We start from the raw sequence: 19,144 nt of genomic DNA on the forward strand, positions 1-19,144 counted from the left end.
GGACAGAAAGCAGACAAATGGGTGTCAAGGGCTGGGGCAGGGGAAGGAAAATGGGGTGGGGGTCCTTTTAAAAAAAAAAAAATATATATATATATATAGTATGTATTTTTTATTTTTTAATGAGACAGGATCTCACCCTGTCACCCAGGCTGGAGTGCAGTGGTGCAGTCATAACTCACTGCAGCCTTGATCTCCCCGGCTCAAGCAATTCTCCTGCCCCAGCCTCCTGAGTAGCTGGAACTACAGGCGTGTGCCACCATACCCTGCTAATTTTGTGATTTCTTTTGTAGGCAGGATCTCACTATGTTGCCCAGGCTGGTCTCAAACTGCTGAGCTCAAGCGATCGTCCTGCCTCAGCCTCCCACAGTGCTGGATTATAGGCATGAGCCACCCCACCCAGCCTCAGATTTCTTTTCATTGTGAAGAAAATGTTCTGGCACTATAGAGCATACTAAATGCCACTGAATTGTGCACTTTAAAGGGATTGATTGTGTATTTTGTGAATATCACCTCAAAAGCAGATAGATGGTAGATGATTGATGGATAAATTGATACATAGATATATACATGTATAGACATGATTGATATAGATGATTGATAGATGATGGATGATTGATGGGTGATAAGTGATAGATAAAAGATAATACATGATAGATACATGGATAGATAGATGAATAGAGAGAGAGAGATGATTTAAAATTTTTTTAGAGATGAGATCTCACTATGTTGCCCAGTCTGGACTCGATGTGCTAGCATCAAGCAGTCCTCCTGCCTCAGCCTCCTGAGTTGCTGGGACTACAGCCACATGCTACTGTGCCTGGTGATAGATAAATGATTGAAAGATAGACATGATAGAGGCATAAATGATAGATAGATGGAGAGACATGATAACAGGTAGATAGGAAGATACATGGGATAGATCAATGATTGATTATATAGATAAATGATATAGATTGATTATTCATTATAGACTGATAGGTGGATAGTTGATTGATAGATGATCGATTGATTGGTTGATTGATTGATGGAGAGAGAGAAGAAAGCATAGCCATTGCAGCCACCCAGACAAGACATGCTGAGGCCTGAAGTTCCAGAAGTTTCGAGCAGTTGGAAGAACTTGACAGGCATGGGGGCAGCTTCTTCAGGGAGTGGAGGGGGCAGCAAGGTGCCACTGGGTTCTGGTTTGGAAGGTTAGGTGAGTGACAGCACCCTTGGTGGACAGAGGCAGCTCCAAAGGAGGGGCAGACCTGGGGAGCAGGTGCAGCCTGAGGGGATGGTGCACAGGCAGTTGGTTCAGAGCTTGGTGCTCCTCAGTGGGACGTGGGTCAGCAGGGAGGCCAGTGGTCGTTGAAGTTTGGATGGAGACAGCCTGGCTGAGGGGAGGGGCATGCTTGGCATCTCATTTAGGGGACAGGAGGTAGACTGTTTACCTGCATTTTGAGATTAGGATTTATTCCTGATCCCAGGAAGTGGCCGATTCAGAGGGCTGGAAGTTGTTCCTCTATTTCTTCTGACGATTGTGTAAGTCGCCCATGCTTGATCATAAACCCCTTTTGTTTATTTTTGACACATAGCTGGAATGGCTCTAATTGCTACAGATAGAAGGAGACACATCTGGCAAAGACCATGCAAAAGGAAGCTAGTGGAGAGAAGCTCATATCGTACAAACTAGGCTCCAGGGCAAAATCATTATTAGGATTAAAAGAGGTTGCAGCATACTGATGAGTATTCATTCCAAAGCATTCACTGGCGGGGGAGGGGTGGGGGAAAATAATAAATACATAAATAAGTAAATTATTTTAAAGGAAGTATTAGCGGCTAGGCGTGGTTGCTCACACCTGTAATCCCAGCATTTTGGGAGGCCAAGGCGGGCAGATCACCTGAGGTCAGGAGATCGAGACCAGCCTGACCAACATGGTGACACCCCATCTCTACTGCAGTACAAAATTAGCCAGGCGTGGTGGCTCATACCTGTTGTCCCAGCTACTTGGGAGGCTGAGGCAGAACTGCTTGAACCTGGGAGGAGAAGGTTGCCATGAGCCAAGATCACGCCATTGCACTCCAGCCTGGGTGACAGGAAAAAAAATAAGCATTAGCCATTCTGATCTTGTGTGCCTGCATAATGATAGAGCCTCAAATGACTACAAAACAAGAAAAGGAAAAATTAATTTAAAAAAAGCACATTCTCCATGCAGGAAATTATACCACCTCTCACTGGAACTGCTGGTCTAAGCAGACTCAATTAGTAAGAATGTAGAAAAATTGGGCCAGGCATAGCGTCTCATGCTTGTAATCCCAACACTTTGGGAGGCGAAGGCAGGCAGATTACTTGAGGTCAGAAGTTCGAGACCAGCTTGGCCAACATGCTGAAACTAAAATAAAAAATATAAAAATGAGCCAGATGTGGTGGCTCGTGCCTGTAATCCCAGCTACTCAGGTGGCTAAGGCAGGAGAATCACTTGAACTTGAGGTTTCAGTGAGCTGAGATCGTGCCCCTGCACTCCAGCCTGGGCAACAGAGTGAGACTCTGTCAAAAAAAAAAAAGAATATGGAAAAGTTGAACAAGCTTAATTTAGTGGACACCCAAAAACTACAGACCACACATTGTTTTTAAGTTCACCTTGGACATTTACTAACACTCACCATATCCTAGGCTGCAAAACAAGACTCAGCAAATAGCAAAAGAACTCACATCACACCAGCCATGTTCTTGATGCAATAGAATAAAGGCATAAATTGGCAACCAAACTAAAACTAAGGGCTCCCCTATGTTTGGAAATTTAAAGATACACTACTGGCCAGACATGGTGCCTCACACCTATAATCCCAGAATTTCGGGAGGCCAAGGCGGGAGGATCGCTTGAGCCCAGGAGTTCAAGACCAGCCTAGGCAACATAGTGAGACCCCCCCATTTCTATAAAAATAAATTAAATTATTTTTTAAATTAAAAAAATTAAAACTAATGCACTGGTCTGAGAAGAATTATAATGAAAATCTAAAAGCATTTAGAACTGAACAATGAAAACTATGTACAAAAGCTTAAGCCATGTAACCCAAGCAGTACTATGAGGAAATTTAAAAAAAATAAAAGAAAAAAAAGAAAAGAAAAAACGTGTGACCAGGCGCGGTGGCTCACGCCTCTAATCCCAGCACCTTGGGAGGCCAAGGTGAGTGGATCACCTGAGGTCAGGAATTCGAGACCATCCTGGTCAACATGATGAAACCCCGTCTCTACTAAAAATACAAAAATTAGCTGGGCGTAGTGGCGGGCACCTGTAATCCCAGCTACCTGGGAGGCTGAGGCAGGAGAATCACTTGAAACTGGAAGGCAGAGGTTGCACTGAGCCAAGATCCTACTGCTGCACTCCAGCCTGGGCGACAAGAGCAAAACTCCATCTCAAAAGAAAAAAAAGTAAAAAATAGAAATAATATTATGAACTACAGAGTGATCTCCCTCCAGGCACCACTGGGAGCTGAAACACCAGGGGCACCTGGGGGCGAAAGACATGAGTGGGAACAACTTCAGCCCTTCCTTCTTCTCCAAACGCCACTAAAAGGAATGCAAAGGGATTGCAGATGTAAAAGGGAAGAGTTCACAGCAGAGAGTGAGAGGAGTGCCTGCCAGGAACATCACAGAAGCTGGAAAACAAGTTGGGGAGTGATAACTGATTCAAGGGATCAGAGTGAACTTGGAAAAAAGTGATGGGAAGCACCAAGGGCACGTGCCCACAGAGGAAAGGCCACGTGAGGCCACCACCCAGAAGAGAGGCCTTGGAAGAAACCCACCCTGCTGGCACCATGATCCTGGGCTTCCAGCCTGCAGGACTGTCAGACCATTACAGTGTTGGACCGACACTGTAAAGAAAGAAGTAGTGATAGCAGGCATGGTTGTCTCGCTCCAGTTCTAAAAGGGGGAAGGATGCCAGGTGCGATGGTCTCCACAAGGCCCTTCCATGTTTCTCTGTGGCACCTGCAGTGCCTGGATGTCAGCACTGGGAGAAACCACCTCCAGATTCATCTGTAAAATCCAAGCATCAGTGAGCTCAACTCTCCCACTTTCTCAGCTCTCTGTTTCCATTGGATTTGGTTGAACTGGGCCAGGGCCAGCATCAGAGGCAAACCCAAAGCTGCTCTCTGCGGACTGACTTCTCCCTTCTCTTATGTGTTTGCCATGTCCGCTAGCCTGTGAGCTTCAGGAGACAAAGGAGCATGTTTCTCCTTCCTGACACCCCCAAAACTTGCACAGCACATGCTATAAAACGCATGAGGGCTCTTTGCATTACAATTTTGAAAAAGAATCATGAACTATGATTTAGCGTCTCTTCCCATCAAACCCCAGGCCCATACAGCAATTGCCTCTACCTGTGACGCACACCTCCTACCTGTCCTCCCCCGAACCTGGCATCCCTGTCCTGCAGACCAGACACAAAACTCACTGCCATCCCTCTTCAACCTGGCTTCCTTTCTGACTTCCCTTCAGGTGCCCCAGGCAGAACCGTGGGGATCATCTGACCCTCTGTCTCTGTCATCCTTCCCTATTCCACTAGCCTGTGTCCTATTGACTCAGTCCCCAAAGTCCCTCTCGCTCCCTACCGGATCCTCAGTGTCTGGTAGCACAGTGCCTGGCGTAGAGCTACATAGCAACCACTAGGTGAATACAAGAATGATGTGATTGAGGGTGTCTGCAGTCTCATATGCTGCCCATGCTCGGTGACGCAGTGAATCATCATCTGTTTGGAACAGTCTAAGTCTCCAGCCAGAAAGGAGGGAGAAAGCACCATATGACCCTGCATGTCTCTTGCCAGTGCTCTGATTTGACGTTATAGAAGAGTAGTCTTTATACCGGGGCACATGCTCCCCTGAGGATTATGAAGCCTGTCCAGGAGGGGCTCGGCATGGATGGTCCCAAGGAGCCAATGTCCCACCTCAGCTTGCACAGGGGCTCTAACCTGACGGTGCCCAGTGCCTTTCCCAGGAACCTGACCCCAGTTGACAAGAGCAGGGTGTTGCACCATGATATGCCGTGGGGTCAAAGGCTACCAGGCACCAGGAAAAGAAGTCATTTGAAATACTGCCTCCTGGCCCGGCGCGGTGGCTCAAGCCTGTAATCCCAGCACTTTGGGAGGCCGAGACGGGGGGATCACGAGGTCAGGAGATCGAGACCATCCTGGCTAACACGATGAAACCCCGTCTCTACTAAAAAATACAAAGTGGCGGGCGCCTGTAGTCCCAGCTACTCAGGAGGCTGAGGCAGGAGAATGGCGGGAACCCGGGAGGCGGAGCTTGCAGTGAGCTGAGATCCGGCCACAGCACTCCAGCCTGGGCGACAGAGCGAGACTCCGTCTCAATTAAAAAAAAAAAAAAAAAAAGAAATACTGCCTCCTTTCACCAACCTGACATCTCCACCTCTGCATTTCAGGAAGAGAAACCCTGTCTCTACTAAAAATACAAAAATTAGCCAGGTGTGGTGGCGTGCACCTGTAATCCCAGCTACTCGGAAAGCTGAGGCAGGAGAATCACTTGAACCCGGGAGGCAGAGGTTGCAGTGAGCTGAGATTGTGCCATTGCACTCCAGCCTGGGTGATAGAGTGAGACTCCATCTCAAAAAAAAAAAGGTGGCTGGGCACGGTGGCTCACGCCTGTAATCCCAGCACTTTGGGAGGCCGAGGCGGGCGGATCACGAGGTCAGGAGATCAAGACCATCCTGGCTAACACGGTGAAACCCGGTCTCTACTAAAAATAAAAAAAATTAGCCGGGCATGGTGGTGGGCACCTGTAGTCCCAGCTACTTGGGAGGCTGAGGCAGGAGAATGGCGTGAACCCGGGAGGCGGAGCTTGCAGTGAGCCGAGATCGCGCCACTGCACTCTAGCCTGGGCAACTGAGTGAGACTCCGCCTCAAAAAAAAAAAAAAAAAAAAAGATATTTTACTGTGGCTTTAATTTGCATCTCCACAGAAAAAAGTAGTGGGAGGCAGCCAGTGGCAGAGGTGGTTTGCACAAGAATCAGAGGCACCAAATAACTCAGAAACAATGTGTGTGTGTGTATGTGATGGGGAGTGCAGAACAAGAAGATTGATTGAAAGTCTCTATAAGAAGCTACTGTCCTTGCACTGGCTATGCAGATTAAAAAAGAAAAAAGAAAACAAAGAAGCTGTTGGGTGCCCACATCTCTGCCCCACTTTGTACAGAAGACTGGAGTCTCACTCTATCTTTTCGAGCAGCTGGGATTACAGGTGCATGCCACCACACCTGGCTAATTTTTGTATTTTTAGTAGAGACAGGGTTTCATCATGTTGGTCAGGTCTCAAACTCCTGACCTCAGGTGATCCAAAGTGCTGGGATTACAGGCATGAGCCACCACGTCTGGCCCACAGTGAGGTATCTTTTTGCATCCACTGATTGGCAGAAATGTAAAGTCTGACAATACCAAGTGTTGGCAGTACTACAGAGCAGCAGGAACTCACACTTCCCTGGGGCAGGCAAACTGGGACAACCACTTTGGAAAACAATGAGCATTATTTAGTATAGTTGAAGATGTGTGCATTTAGAACCTAACAATTTCACTCCTACACACCAGATTGCATGTACAAAATCGCTCACAGCAGCATTGTTTATAATGCTTAAAATAATGTTTAAATGTTTTTTAATAGGCAAAAGCCAGAAGCAACCCAAGTGTCCATTAGCAGAAGAACAGATGAAAGATCTATGTTAGAGTCATACAATGAAACAGTCCCAGTGTCCCAATAGAAATGTCCCGGAGTCAGACCATAGAGGTCTAAAAAAATAAAAAATAAAAAAATGAATAAACTACAGTTGTGTGCATCAACTTGGATGTCTATCACAAATGTCATGTGGAGTAAAAACAGCAGGTTATAGAAAAATATATCCAGTACGATTCCATTTATAAGGAAGTTAAAAAAATAATAATGCTGCAGGACTTGAACAACACTCTAGACCAGGGGTCTCCAACCTCAGGCCACTGACCAGTACTGGTCTGTGGCCCATTAGGAACTGGGCTGCAGAGCAGGAGGTGACTGGTGGGCAAGTGAGCATTCCCACCTAAGCTCCATCTCCTGGCAGATCAGCAGCGGCATGAGATTCTCATAGTAGCATGAGCCGTATCATGAACTGAGAATGTGAAGGATCAAAGTTGTGCCTGATGATCTGAGGTGGAACAGTTTCATCCTGAAACCATACCCCCCAACCCTTCATCCATGGAAAAATTGTCTTCCATGAAACTGGTCCTTGGTGCCAAAAAGATTGGGGACCACTGCTCTAGAGCAAATGGACCTAGCAGACATACACAGAACATTCCATCCAGCAGCAGCAGAATTCACTTTCTTCTCAGCTGCGCATGGGGCAGTCTCCAGGATAGACCATATGTTAGGCCACAAAACAAGTCTTAACAAATTCAAGAAGATCAAATCACATTAAGCATCTTTCCCAACCACAAAAGAGAAATCACTAACAGAAAGCAAACTGGAAAACTCACAGATATGTGGAAATACACAACACCCTCCTGAACAACCGATGGGTCAAAGAAGAAATCAAAAGGGAAACCAAAAAAAAAATCTCTTGAGACAAATGAACGTGGAAACACAACATACAAAATGCAGTGTGCAGCAAAGCAATTCGAAGAGGGAAGTTTAGAGTCTTAAATGCCTCCATTAAGAAATAAGAAAGAAGCTGGGCATAGTGGCTCACACCTATAATCCCAGCACTTTGGAAGGCCAAGGTTGGTGGGTCACTTGAGGCCAGAAGTTCAAGACCAGCCTGAGCAACATGGTGAAAACCCGTCTCTACTAAAAATACAAAAATTAGTGGGCATGGTGGCACATGCCTGTAGTCCCAGCTACTTGGGAGGCTGAGGCACAAGAGTCACTGGAAAAAAAAAAAGAAAAGAAAAGAAAATAGAAGTAAGAAAGATTTCAAACAACCTAACTTTACACATCAAGGAACTAGAAAAGGAAGAACAAAATAAGCCCAAAGTCAGCAGAAAGAAGGAAATAACAAAGATCAAAGCAGAAATACATGAAATAGAGACTAGAAAAATAACAGAGGCCGGGCGCGGTGGCTCAAGCCTGTAATCCCAGCACTTTGGGAGGCCGAGACGGGGGGATCACAAGGTCAGGAGATCGAGACCATCCTGGCTAACACAGTGAAACCCCGTCTCTACTAAAAAAAAATACAAAAAACTAGCCGGGCGAGGTGGCGGGCGCCTGTAGTCCCAGCTACTCCGGAGGCTGAGGCAGGAGAATGGCGTAAACCCGGGAGGCGGAGCTTGCAGTGAGCTGAGATCCGGCCACTGCACTCCAGCCTGGGCGACAGAGCGAGACTCCGTCTCAAAAAAAAAAAAAAACAAAAATAACAGAAAAGATCAATGAAACTAAGAGTTGGGATTTTTTTTTAAAGATAAAATCAATAAACCTCTAGCTAGACCAAGTAAGAAGAGATAAGACTCGAATAAATCAATCAGAAATGAGACATTATAACTGATACCACAGAAATGCAAAGGATCATAAGAAACTATTATGAATAGGCTGGGCGCAGTGGTTCACGCCTGTAATCCCAGCACTTTGGGAGGCCAAGGCAGGTGGATCATGACGTCAGGAGATCAAGACCAGCCTGGCTAACACGGTGAAACCCTGTCTCCACTAAAAATACAAAAAATTAGGTGGGCATGGTGGCACATGCCTGTAATCCCAGCTACTCGGGAGGCTGAGGCAGGAGAATGGCGTGAACCCAGGAGGCAGAACTTGCAGTGAGCCGAGATTATGCCACTGCACTCCAGCCTGGGCAACAGAGTGAGACTCCATCTCCAAAAAAAAAAAAAAAAAAAAAAAAAAAGGAGAGAGAGAGAAAAGAAACTACTATGAATAATTATACTCCAACAAATTGGGTATCCTAGAAGAAATGGATACACTCCTAGACACATCCAACCTACCAAGACTGACTTAACAAGAAATAGAAAATCTGAACAGACCAATAATGAGCAAGGAGATTGGACAAGTAATAAAGAGTCTCTCATCAAAGAAAAGCCCAGGACCTGATGGCTTCATTGATAAATTCTACCAAACATCTAAAGAACTAATACCAATCCTTCTCAAACTTCCAAAACACTAGAGGAGGGAACACTTCCAAACTCATTTTATGAGGTCAGAAAATTCCCTGATATCAAAGCCAGACAAGAACACTAAAAGAAAAAAAGCTACAGGCCAATATCCCTGATTAACACAGGTGCAAAAATCTTCAACAAAATACTAGCAAACCGAATTCAATAGCACATTAAAAGGATCATTCACCGTGAGCAAGTAGAATTTATCCCTGGGATGCAAGGGTGGTTCAATATATGCAAACCAATAAATGTAATGCACCACATTAACAGAATGGAGAATAAAATCATTTCTTGATTGATGCAGAAAAAGCATTTGACAAAATCCAACGTTCTTTCGTAATTTAAAAAAAAAAAATTAGCTCTTGGCCTGGTGCAGTGGCTTACACTTGTAATCTCAGCACTTTGGGATGCCGAGGCAGGAGGATCTCTTGAGCCCAGTTCAGACCAGCCTGGGCAACATAGCAAGACACGTCTACAAAAAAAAAAATTAAAAATTAACCAGGCATGGTGATATGTGCCTGTAGTCCCAGCTACTCTGGAGGCTTGAGCCCTGGAGTTCGAGGCTGCTGTGAGCCAGGATTATATCAGTGCACTCCAGTTTGGGTGACAGAGCAAGACCCTGTCTCAAAAAACAAACAAACACAAATTAGCCAGGTACAATGGTGCATGCCTGTAGTTCTAGCACTCTGGGAGGCCAAGGCAGGAGGATCACTTGGGCCCAGGAGTTCAAGACCAGCCTGGGCAACATAGCGAGGCCCTGTCTCTACAAAAAGAAAAAACAAAATTAAAAAGAAACTCTCAACAAATTAGGTATAGAAGGAATATACCTCAACATCATAAAGGCCATATATGACAAAGCCACAGCTAACATCATACTCAATGGTGAAAAGCTGAAAACTTTTCCTTTAAGATCAGGAGTAAGACAAGGATGCCCACTCTCACCACTTCTACTCAGCATGGTCCTGGAAGGCCTAGCCAGAGCAATGAGGCAAGAAAAAAAAAAATTCAAATTAGGCCAGGCTCAGAGGCTCACACTTGTAATCCCAGCACTTTGGGAGGCCGAGGTGGGCAGATCACCTGAGGTCAGGAGTTCGAGACCAGCCTGGCTAACATAGTGAAACCCTATCTCTACTAAAAATACAATAATTAGCCGGGTGTGGTGGCGCATGCCTGTAATCCCAGCTACTCAAGAGGTTGAGGCAGGAGAATCACTTGAACTTGAGAGGCAGAGGTTGCAGTGAGCCGAGATCACGCTACTGCACTCCAGCCTGGACGACAGAGTGACGCTTCATCTAAAAAAAAAAAAAGAGAGAGAGAGAGATTAAGTTGTCTCTGTTTGCAGATCACATAATCCTGTATGTAGAAAACCCTAAAGACTCCACCAAAAAACTATTAGAATTCAGTCAAGGTGCAGGATACAAAATCAGCATACAAAAATTAATAGCATTTCTTTCTTTCTTTTCTTTTTCTCTTTTTTTTTTTTTTTTTTTTTTGAGACAGAATCTTGCTCTGTCACTCCACCTGGAGTACAGTGGCTAGATCACAGTTCACTGCAGGCTTGACCTCCTGGGCTCCTCCCACCTCAGCTTCCTGAGTAGCTGGGACTACAAATGTGCACCATCACGCCTGGCTAATTACTATTCTTTTTATTATTATTATTATTACTATTATTGAGACAGGGTCTGGTTTGGTTGCCCGGGCTGGTCTTGAATTTCTGGGCTCAAGTGATCCTCCTGCCTTGGCCTCCCAAAGTGCTGGGATTACAGATGTGAGCCATCATGCCCTACCTAGTAGCATTTCTATATGCTAACAATGCACTTTCTAAAAAAGAAATCATCAAAGAAGATTTATTTTGTTATCCAAAAAGGAAATCAACACAACAATCTCATTTACAATAGCTATAAAAAATAAAATACTTAGGAATAAGCTTAACCAAGGAGGTGAAAGACCTATACACTGAAAACTGTAAACCACTGATGAAAGAAACTGAAGAAAACACAAATAAATGGAAAGATATCCTGTGTTCATGGATTGGGATAATTAACATTGTTAAAATGTCTATACTACCCAAAGTGATCTACACATTCAATGTAATCCCTATCAACATTCCCATGAGATTTTTCACAGAAATAGAAAAAGCAATTCTAAAATGTATATGAAACCACAAGTGACCCCAAACAGCCAAAGCAATCTTGAACAAAAAGAACAAAACTGGAAGACTCATGCTATCTGATCTCAAAATATACTACAAAGCTATAATAACCAAAACAGCATGGTGCTGGCATGAAAACAGACACATATACCAATGTAACAGAATAGAGAACCCAGAAATAAATCTATGCATTTACAATTGATTGATCTTTGACAAAGGTGCCAATAACACATGATAGACAAAAGACAGTCTTGTCAACAAATGGTGTTGGGAAAACTGGATATTCACTTGCAGAATAATGAAATTGGACCCTTATCTCACACAATGCACAAAGATCAACTCAAAATGGACTAAAGATTCAAATGTGAGACCCGAAACTAGAAAACTACTAGAAGAAACGTAGGGGGAAAATTTCTTGGCACTGGTCTGGGCAATACGTTTTTCAATGACACCAAAAGCACAGGCAAAAAAACAAAAACAGACAAATGAGTTTGCATCAAACTAAAAAGCTTCTGCACAGCAGAGGAAGCAATCAACAGAGTGAAGAGACAACCTACGGAATGGAAAAACATAGTTGTAAACCATCCATCTGATACAAGATTAATACACAGAACACATAAGGAACTCAAACAACTCAATAGCAAGCAAATGTATTTTCTAACCAAGTTAAAATAACCCAGTTACACCTACTATGTACTCCTAAAAATTAAAAATTGAAAATTGAAAAAATAAACACCAGAAATAAATAACCCAATAAAAATGGGCAAAGGACCTGAACAGGCATTTCTCAAAAGAAGACATACAAATGGCGAATAGGTCTATTTTAAAAAATGCTCAACATCAGCTGGGTGCAGTGGCTCACGCCTGTAATCCTAGCCCTTTGGGAGGCCAAGGTGGGTAGATCACCTGAGGTCAAGAGTTTGGGACCAGCCTGGCCAATATGGTGAAACCCTGTCTCTACTAAAAATACAAAAATTAGCCAGGTGTGGTGGCATGTGCCTGTAATCCCAGCTATTCCAGAGGCTGAGGCAGGAGAATTGCTTGAATCCGGGGGGCAGAGGTTGAGGTGAGCCGAGATCGCACCACTGCACTCCAGCCTGGGTGAAAGAGCAAAACTCCATCTCAAAAAAAAAAAAAAAGAAAGAAAGAAAAAAAATGCTCGACACCACCAATCATCAGGGAAATGCAACTCAAAACCACAATGAGACACCACCTCGCTCAAATTAGAATGACCGTTTTAAAAAACACAAAAGAAGACAAACTTTGGCGAGGGTGTGGAGAAAAGGGAACATTTCCACACTGTTGGTGGGATTGGAAACTAGTACAGCCAGTATGGAAAATGGTATGCATGGTAGTTCCTCAAAATATTTAAAATGAGAATGACCATACAATCCAGCAATCCCATTTCTGGGTATGTATCCAAAGGAAATGAAATCGGTATGTTGAAGCAATATCTACACTTGCGTGTCCATTGCAGCACTACTCACAATCGCCAAGATATGGAATCAAATGAAGTGCCCACCAACAGATGAATGGATAAAGAAAATGTGGTACAGATACACAATGGATCACTATTCAGCCCTTAAAAAGAAGGCAATCCTGGCTGGGCGTGGTGGCTCACGCCTGTAATCCCAGCAGTTTGGGAGGCCGAGGCGGGCAGATCACCTGAGGTCAGGAATTCAAGACCATCCTGGCTAACACGGTGAAACCCCATCTCTACTAAAAATACAAAACATTAGTCGGGCGTGGTAGCAGGCACCTGTAGTCCCAGATACTCGGGAGGCTGAGGCAGGAGAAGGGCGTGAACTCGGGAGGCGGAGCTTACAGTGAGCCACTGCACTCCAGCCTGAGCAACAGAGCAAGACTCTGTCTCAAAAATAAATAAATAAATAATAAAAAGAAGGCAATCCTGCCATTTGCAACATGGAGGAACCCGGAGGACATTACATTAAGTGAAATAAGCCAGGCATAGAAAGACAAATACTGTATGGCCTCGCTCATGCAGAATGTAAAAATGTCAGCCTCATGGAAACAGAGCGGAACAGTGGCCACCAGGACTGGGGTAGGGGAAATGGGGAAATGCTGGCCAAAGGGTACCAAGTTTCAGTTATGCAGGATGGAGACGTTCCAGAGATCTGATGTACAGCATAGTGATTCTAGTTAACACTTTTAAAAAAATAAAACAAAAAAAAATTGCTGCAAAAGTAAATACTTTATTGTTTAAAGCTAATTCATATTTGGGACAAGTATAAAGAAAACCAAGGAAAGGCTAGGACTAACTGTGAAGGGAAAAAGAAGGGTCCATGATGGCTGTCAGTGGGGACAGATGTGCAATAGTTGATCATCATTCTTTATGATTCATCTCAGCAGCATATTCTCTTTCGTGTGTATTAGGTTGAACAAGATGAAGCTGCAATTTTTGTAGGTTAAAAATAAATGAACATTAAGCAACGTCATCTGGTTTTGACCCAAGAAGTTTCTTTTTTTTTTTGAGACGGAGTCTCGCTCTGTCGCCCAGGCTGGAGTGCAGTGGCATGATCTCAGCTCACTGCAAACTCTGCCTCCCGGGTTCACGCCATTCTCCTGCCTCAGCCTCCGGAGTAGCTGGGACTACAGGCGCCCGCCACCACGCCCGGTTAATTTTTGTATTTTTTTTTTAGTAGAGACGGGGTTTCACCATGTTAGCCAGGATGGTCTCGATCTCCTGACCTTGTGATCCGCCCTCCTCGGTCTCCCAAAGTGCTGGGATTACAGGCGTGAGCCACCGCGCCCGGCCAACCCAAGAAGTTTCTTAATAATAAATCAACGAAAAAATAAAACCAAAACACTTTATGCTAATCAACTTGAAAACTTCAACAAAATGGGCATGTTCCAGCCAGGCGCGGTGGCTCACGCTTGTAATCCCAGCACTTTGGAAGGCCGAGGTGGGTGAATCACCTGAGGTCAGGAGTTCGAGACCAGCCTGGCCAACACAGTGAAACTCTGTCTCTACTAAAAGTACAAAAATTAGCTGGGCGTGGTAGCGGGTGCCTGTAATCCCGGCTACTCGAGAGGCTGAGGCAGGAGAATTGCTTGAACCCAGAAGGCAGAGGTTGCAGTGAGCCAAGATCATGCCACTGCACTCCAGCCTGGGCAACAGAGCTAGACTCTGTTTAAAAAAAAAAAAAAAAGGCATGTTCCTAGAAAACTATTGTTTATCAAAACTTGACTCAAAATAGAATGATTCATCCTAAATTCAGGTAGAATCTCAAGGGACTCCAAATAACCAAAACAATTCTGAAAAAGAAGAACAAAGTTCAAGGACTCACACTTCCTGATTTCCAAAATAAAACATATTTCAGTGTGGTCCTGGCAAAAAGGGACAGAATATAATCCAGAGCCCAGAAAGAAACTCTCAAGTATATGGTCAGATGATTTTTGGCAAGGGTATCAAGGCTACAAATTGGGAAAAGGGCAGTCTTTTTAACAAATGGTATAGGGGAAACTTGATATCCACATACAAAAGAATAAAGCTGGAGGCTGGGCATGGTGGCTCACACCTGTGATCCCAGCGCTTTGGGAAGCCAAGGGAGGAGGACTGATTGAGGCTGGGAATTGGAGACCAGCCTGGGCAAAGTAACAAGATCCCATCTCTACCAAAAACATTAAAAATTTGAGACTGAGGCACAAAAATTGCTTGAACCCAGGAGGCAGAGGTTGCAGTGAGCTGAGATCACACCACTGCACTCCAGCTTGGGTGACAAAGTGAGATTTGTCTTTAAAAAAACAAAAAATTAAAAATTAGCTGGGCATGGTGGTGAATACCTGTAGTCCCAGCTACCCAGGAGGCTGAGGCAGGAGAATTCCTTGAGACCAGGAGTTTGAGGTTACAATGATCATGCCACTGCACCCCAGCCTGGGCAATAGCGCAAGACCCTGTCTCACCCTGTCTCAAAAAAAAAAAAAAAAGGCAAATTTTGTGTTATGTATTTTTTCCCCACAATAAAAAAATTACTCAAGAAGAAACAGAAAACCTAAATGGTCCCATAACTATTACAGAAGTTGGATCCATTGTTTAAAATCTATAGAGGGACAGGCAGGAAGCTACAAAAACAAGGAAGGCCAGGCCAGATGCTACAGGTGTGGCTCACACCTGTAATCCCAGCACTTTGTGGGGCCAAGGCAGGCACATCACCTGAGGTCAAGAGTTCAAGACCAGCCTGGCCAACATGGCGAAACACCGTCTCTACTAAAAATACAAAAATTAGCTGGACGTGGTGGTGCACGCTTGCAGTCCCAGCTACTCAGGAGGTTGAGGCAGGAGAATCGCTTGCACCCGGGAGGCAGAGGTTGCAGTGAGCCAAGACTGCACCACTGCACTTCAGCCTGGGCAACAGAGTGAGTCTCTGTCTCAAAACAACAACAACAACAAAAACAAAACAAAACAAAAAACAGAAAACAAAAACCAAAAAACAAAAACCAAAAAAACAAGGAAGGCCTAGCTGGTTTTACAGATGATCTCCAGCAAACATGGAAGTAACTGATCATCTCCATCTTAGACTAACTGTTCCAGTGAACAGCTGAAAAAGGAAATACTGCCTCAACTCACCTTACGATGTCTTGATACCAAAACCAGACGAGGATAATACGAGGCTAAAAACAAAACAAAACAAAACAAAAAAACCCCCAATCCAGAATTGTATATGAAAATAATACATCATGCAAAGTTGAGTTTAGATCAGAAAATACAAGAGTGGTTTAACATTTTAAAATGAATTAATGTAATTTGCCACATTAACAGATTAGAGGAGGAAAACCCTCTGATCATATTAATGCACTCAGAAAATGCATTTTATAAAAATTCAACATATGGAACACTAGGAATGGAAGGGAGCTTTCTAAATCTGATAAACATATCTACCAAACGCTCCCTGCAAACATACTTAGTAATGGAACATTGAGAATGCCTCCTATGCTTTCATTTAAAGGAAGTAAAAGCAAGATAAAGCAAGTCCAGGGAAGTAAAGCAGGAAAAAGAAATCAGCCGGGCACAGTGGCTCATGCCTGTAATCCTAACACTTTGGGAGGCCAAAGCAGGTGGATCAGGAGTTCCAGATCAGCCTGGCCAACATGGTGAAACCCTGTGTCTGGTGAAGATACGAAAATCAGGCCGGGCGTGGTGGCTCATGCCTGTAATCCCAGCACTTTGGGAGGCCAAGGCGGGCGGATCACGAGGTCAGGAGATCGAGACCATCCCGGCTAACACGGTGAAACCCCGTCTCTACTAAAAATGCAAAAAATTAGCCGGGCGTGGCGGCGGGCGCCTGTAGTCCCAGCTACTTGGGAGGCTGAGGCAGGAGAATGGCGTGAACCCGGGAGGCGGAGCTTGCAGTGAGCTGAGATCGTGCCACTGCACTCCAGCCTGGGCAACTGAGGGAGACTCTGTCTCAAAAAAACAAACAAACAAACAAACAAAAACAAACACACAAAAAAACACAAAACAAACAACAACAAAAAAGATACAAAAATTAGCCAGGTGTGGTGGTGGGCGCCTGTAGTCCCAGCTTCTTGGGAGGCTGAGGCAGGACAATTGCTTGAACCAGGGAGGCGGAGGTTGCAGTGAGCCAAGATTGTGCCACTGCACTCCAGCCTGGGGGACAGAGCCACACTCCACCTCAAAAAAAGAAATCAAAGCTAAAAGGACTGGAATAGAAGAAACAAAACAATCATTACTTGCAGATGATAGGATTGTGTACGCAGAAAATAAAAAAGAATCCACAAAGAGAACCCAAAGATAGTTATTAGACTTAATATGAGAGTTTACAAGGTTATTTGATACAAAAATCAGTACATAGAAATTCATTGTTTTCCTATATACCAGCAACACACAGTCTGAATAGGAATTCGAAAGAAGGTAGCCAGGCGCGGTGGCTCACAGGCTCATGGGCCAGTACTTTGGGAGGCTGAGGCGGGAGGACCACTTGAGTCCAGGAGTTTGAGACCAGCCTGGGCAACATAGCGAAACCCTGTCTCTACAAAAAATTACAAAATTAGCTGGGCACTGCAGCGCCTGCCTTTAGTCCCGGGTGTTTGGGAGGCTAAGGTGGGAGGATCGCTTGAACCCAGGAGGCTTCAGTGAGCTGTGATTGTGCCACTGCACTCCAACCTGCACAACAGAGTGAGAGCCCGTCTCAAAAAAAAAAAATCAGATTGGTAAATGCTATGATATTAAAATTAAGACTTTCTGTTTATCACATGACATACAGCAAACTGAGAAGACAAGTAACAGGTAGGCCGAAGACATACACCCCAAGGATTGGTATGGAAAATACAGAACGCCTGCAAAATGTAAGGCCAAGACATGCAAGGGCATTTCACAGAAGAAATGAAAAGCGCTGCAATATGGCTGGTGGCCAGGGAATGCCGACTCAAAGCCCAGCAGGGCACCATTTCACACCCACGGTATGCGCAGAAACTATCAAATCTGCTCACTAGTGTACATGAAGACGTGGAGCAGCAGTGGCAGTGGGAGTGTCCGCTGGGATGCTAGCATGGAGAGCTATGTCTTCAGCCCAGCAAACGCGAAGCCCACGTCCCACTGACCCAACGAGTCCCCTTCCAGCATTGAGAAGCCTGGCACACGGAAAGGAGACGATGCTCCTTCCCATCCCTCGGTGAGGGGACCCAGCCATTGCAGGATACATCCAGCACAACTCCCCTGACATAAGATGTTCCAGTTCCCCAAACCAGCCTCGATCCTTTCTGGTTACACCAGCTTCAGACCAGGGGCTGCCATAGCCACGCCTCTTATCTGCTCAGAAAGCTTAGAAGGTACATTTGCCATCTACACACATATTTATGAAAATGGTGCTGCCTGTGGATGGATTTATTTTCTCTTTCTTTCTTTCTCTTTCTTTCCCTTTCCCTTTCTTTCTTTCTTTCCCTTTCCCTTTCTTTCTTTCCCTTTCTTTCTTTTCCTTTCTTTCCCTCTCTCTCTCTCTTTCTCTCTTTCTTTCTTTCTTGACAGAGTCTTGCACTGTCACCCAGGCTGGAGTGCAATGGCACCATCACGGCTCACTGCAGCCTGCACCTCCCAGGCTCAGGCAATCCTCCCAACTCAGCCTCCCAAGTAGCTGGGACTACAGGCTCACACCACCATGCCTGGCTAATTTTTAAATTTGTATGTAGAGATGGGGGTCTCACTATGTTGCCCATGCTGGTCTAGAACTTCTGGGCCCAAGCGATCCTCCTGCCTTGGGCTCCCAAAGTGCTGGGATTACAGGCAGGAGCCACGGTGCCCAGCCTGATGTATTTTCTTCTGTGGAAAGGAAGGAAAATCCCATCCCTCATGCCAGATTGCAGGCATCGCTGTTGTGCAGGGCCAGCAAGGACATGTGTGTGTGTTGGGGTAGGCATGGGGGGAAGGACAGGGAGAGGGAGAGAGGGCAGGTGGCTCCCCCGAGCCTGCCCTCCTGGAGGTTCTAGATCCCTCCGTGGCCCCGTCAAGGCCGCCCGGCCTTCCTGTTGGGGAGAGACCCCTCGCCAGCTGCTCACTCGATTTTTGGTGGTCCCTTCCCACGGGCCTGCCTGGTTTGCCTCCACGTCCTCAGCGGCCACAGGTGAGAGGCTGTGGATCTTGGGCCCAGTGGTCCAGAGTGTGGCCCATGCCAGAATGCCCGGTTCAAATCCCATCTCCGTGGAGTGCACTCTGAAGAAATGACGTCAGGCCATGGCAAGCCACCCGCCTCTGCGCCCCATTTGTCTCCATGCAGGTTGGAAAGAATGACACAGCTGCTCAGGGAAGCACCCATACGCCGAGCCTGCTGGGCCTTTGAGCTCCAGGGCGAACACCTGGCCCCATACCCCAGCTGCCCCCAGGGCTCCAGTCACCTGAGCCA

Source organism: Macaca thibetana, chromosome X, assembly GCF_024542745.1.
Source record: "Macaca thibetana thibetana isolate TM-01 chromosome X, ASM2454274v1, whole genome shotgun sequence".
Taxonomy (NCBI): Eukaryota; Metazoa; Chordata; class Mammalia; order Primates; family Cercopithecidae; genus Macaca; species Macaca thibetana.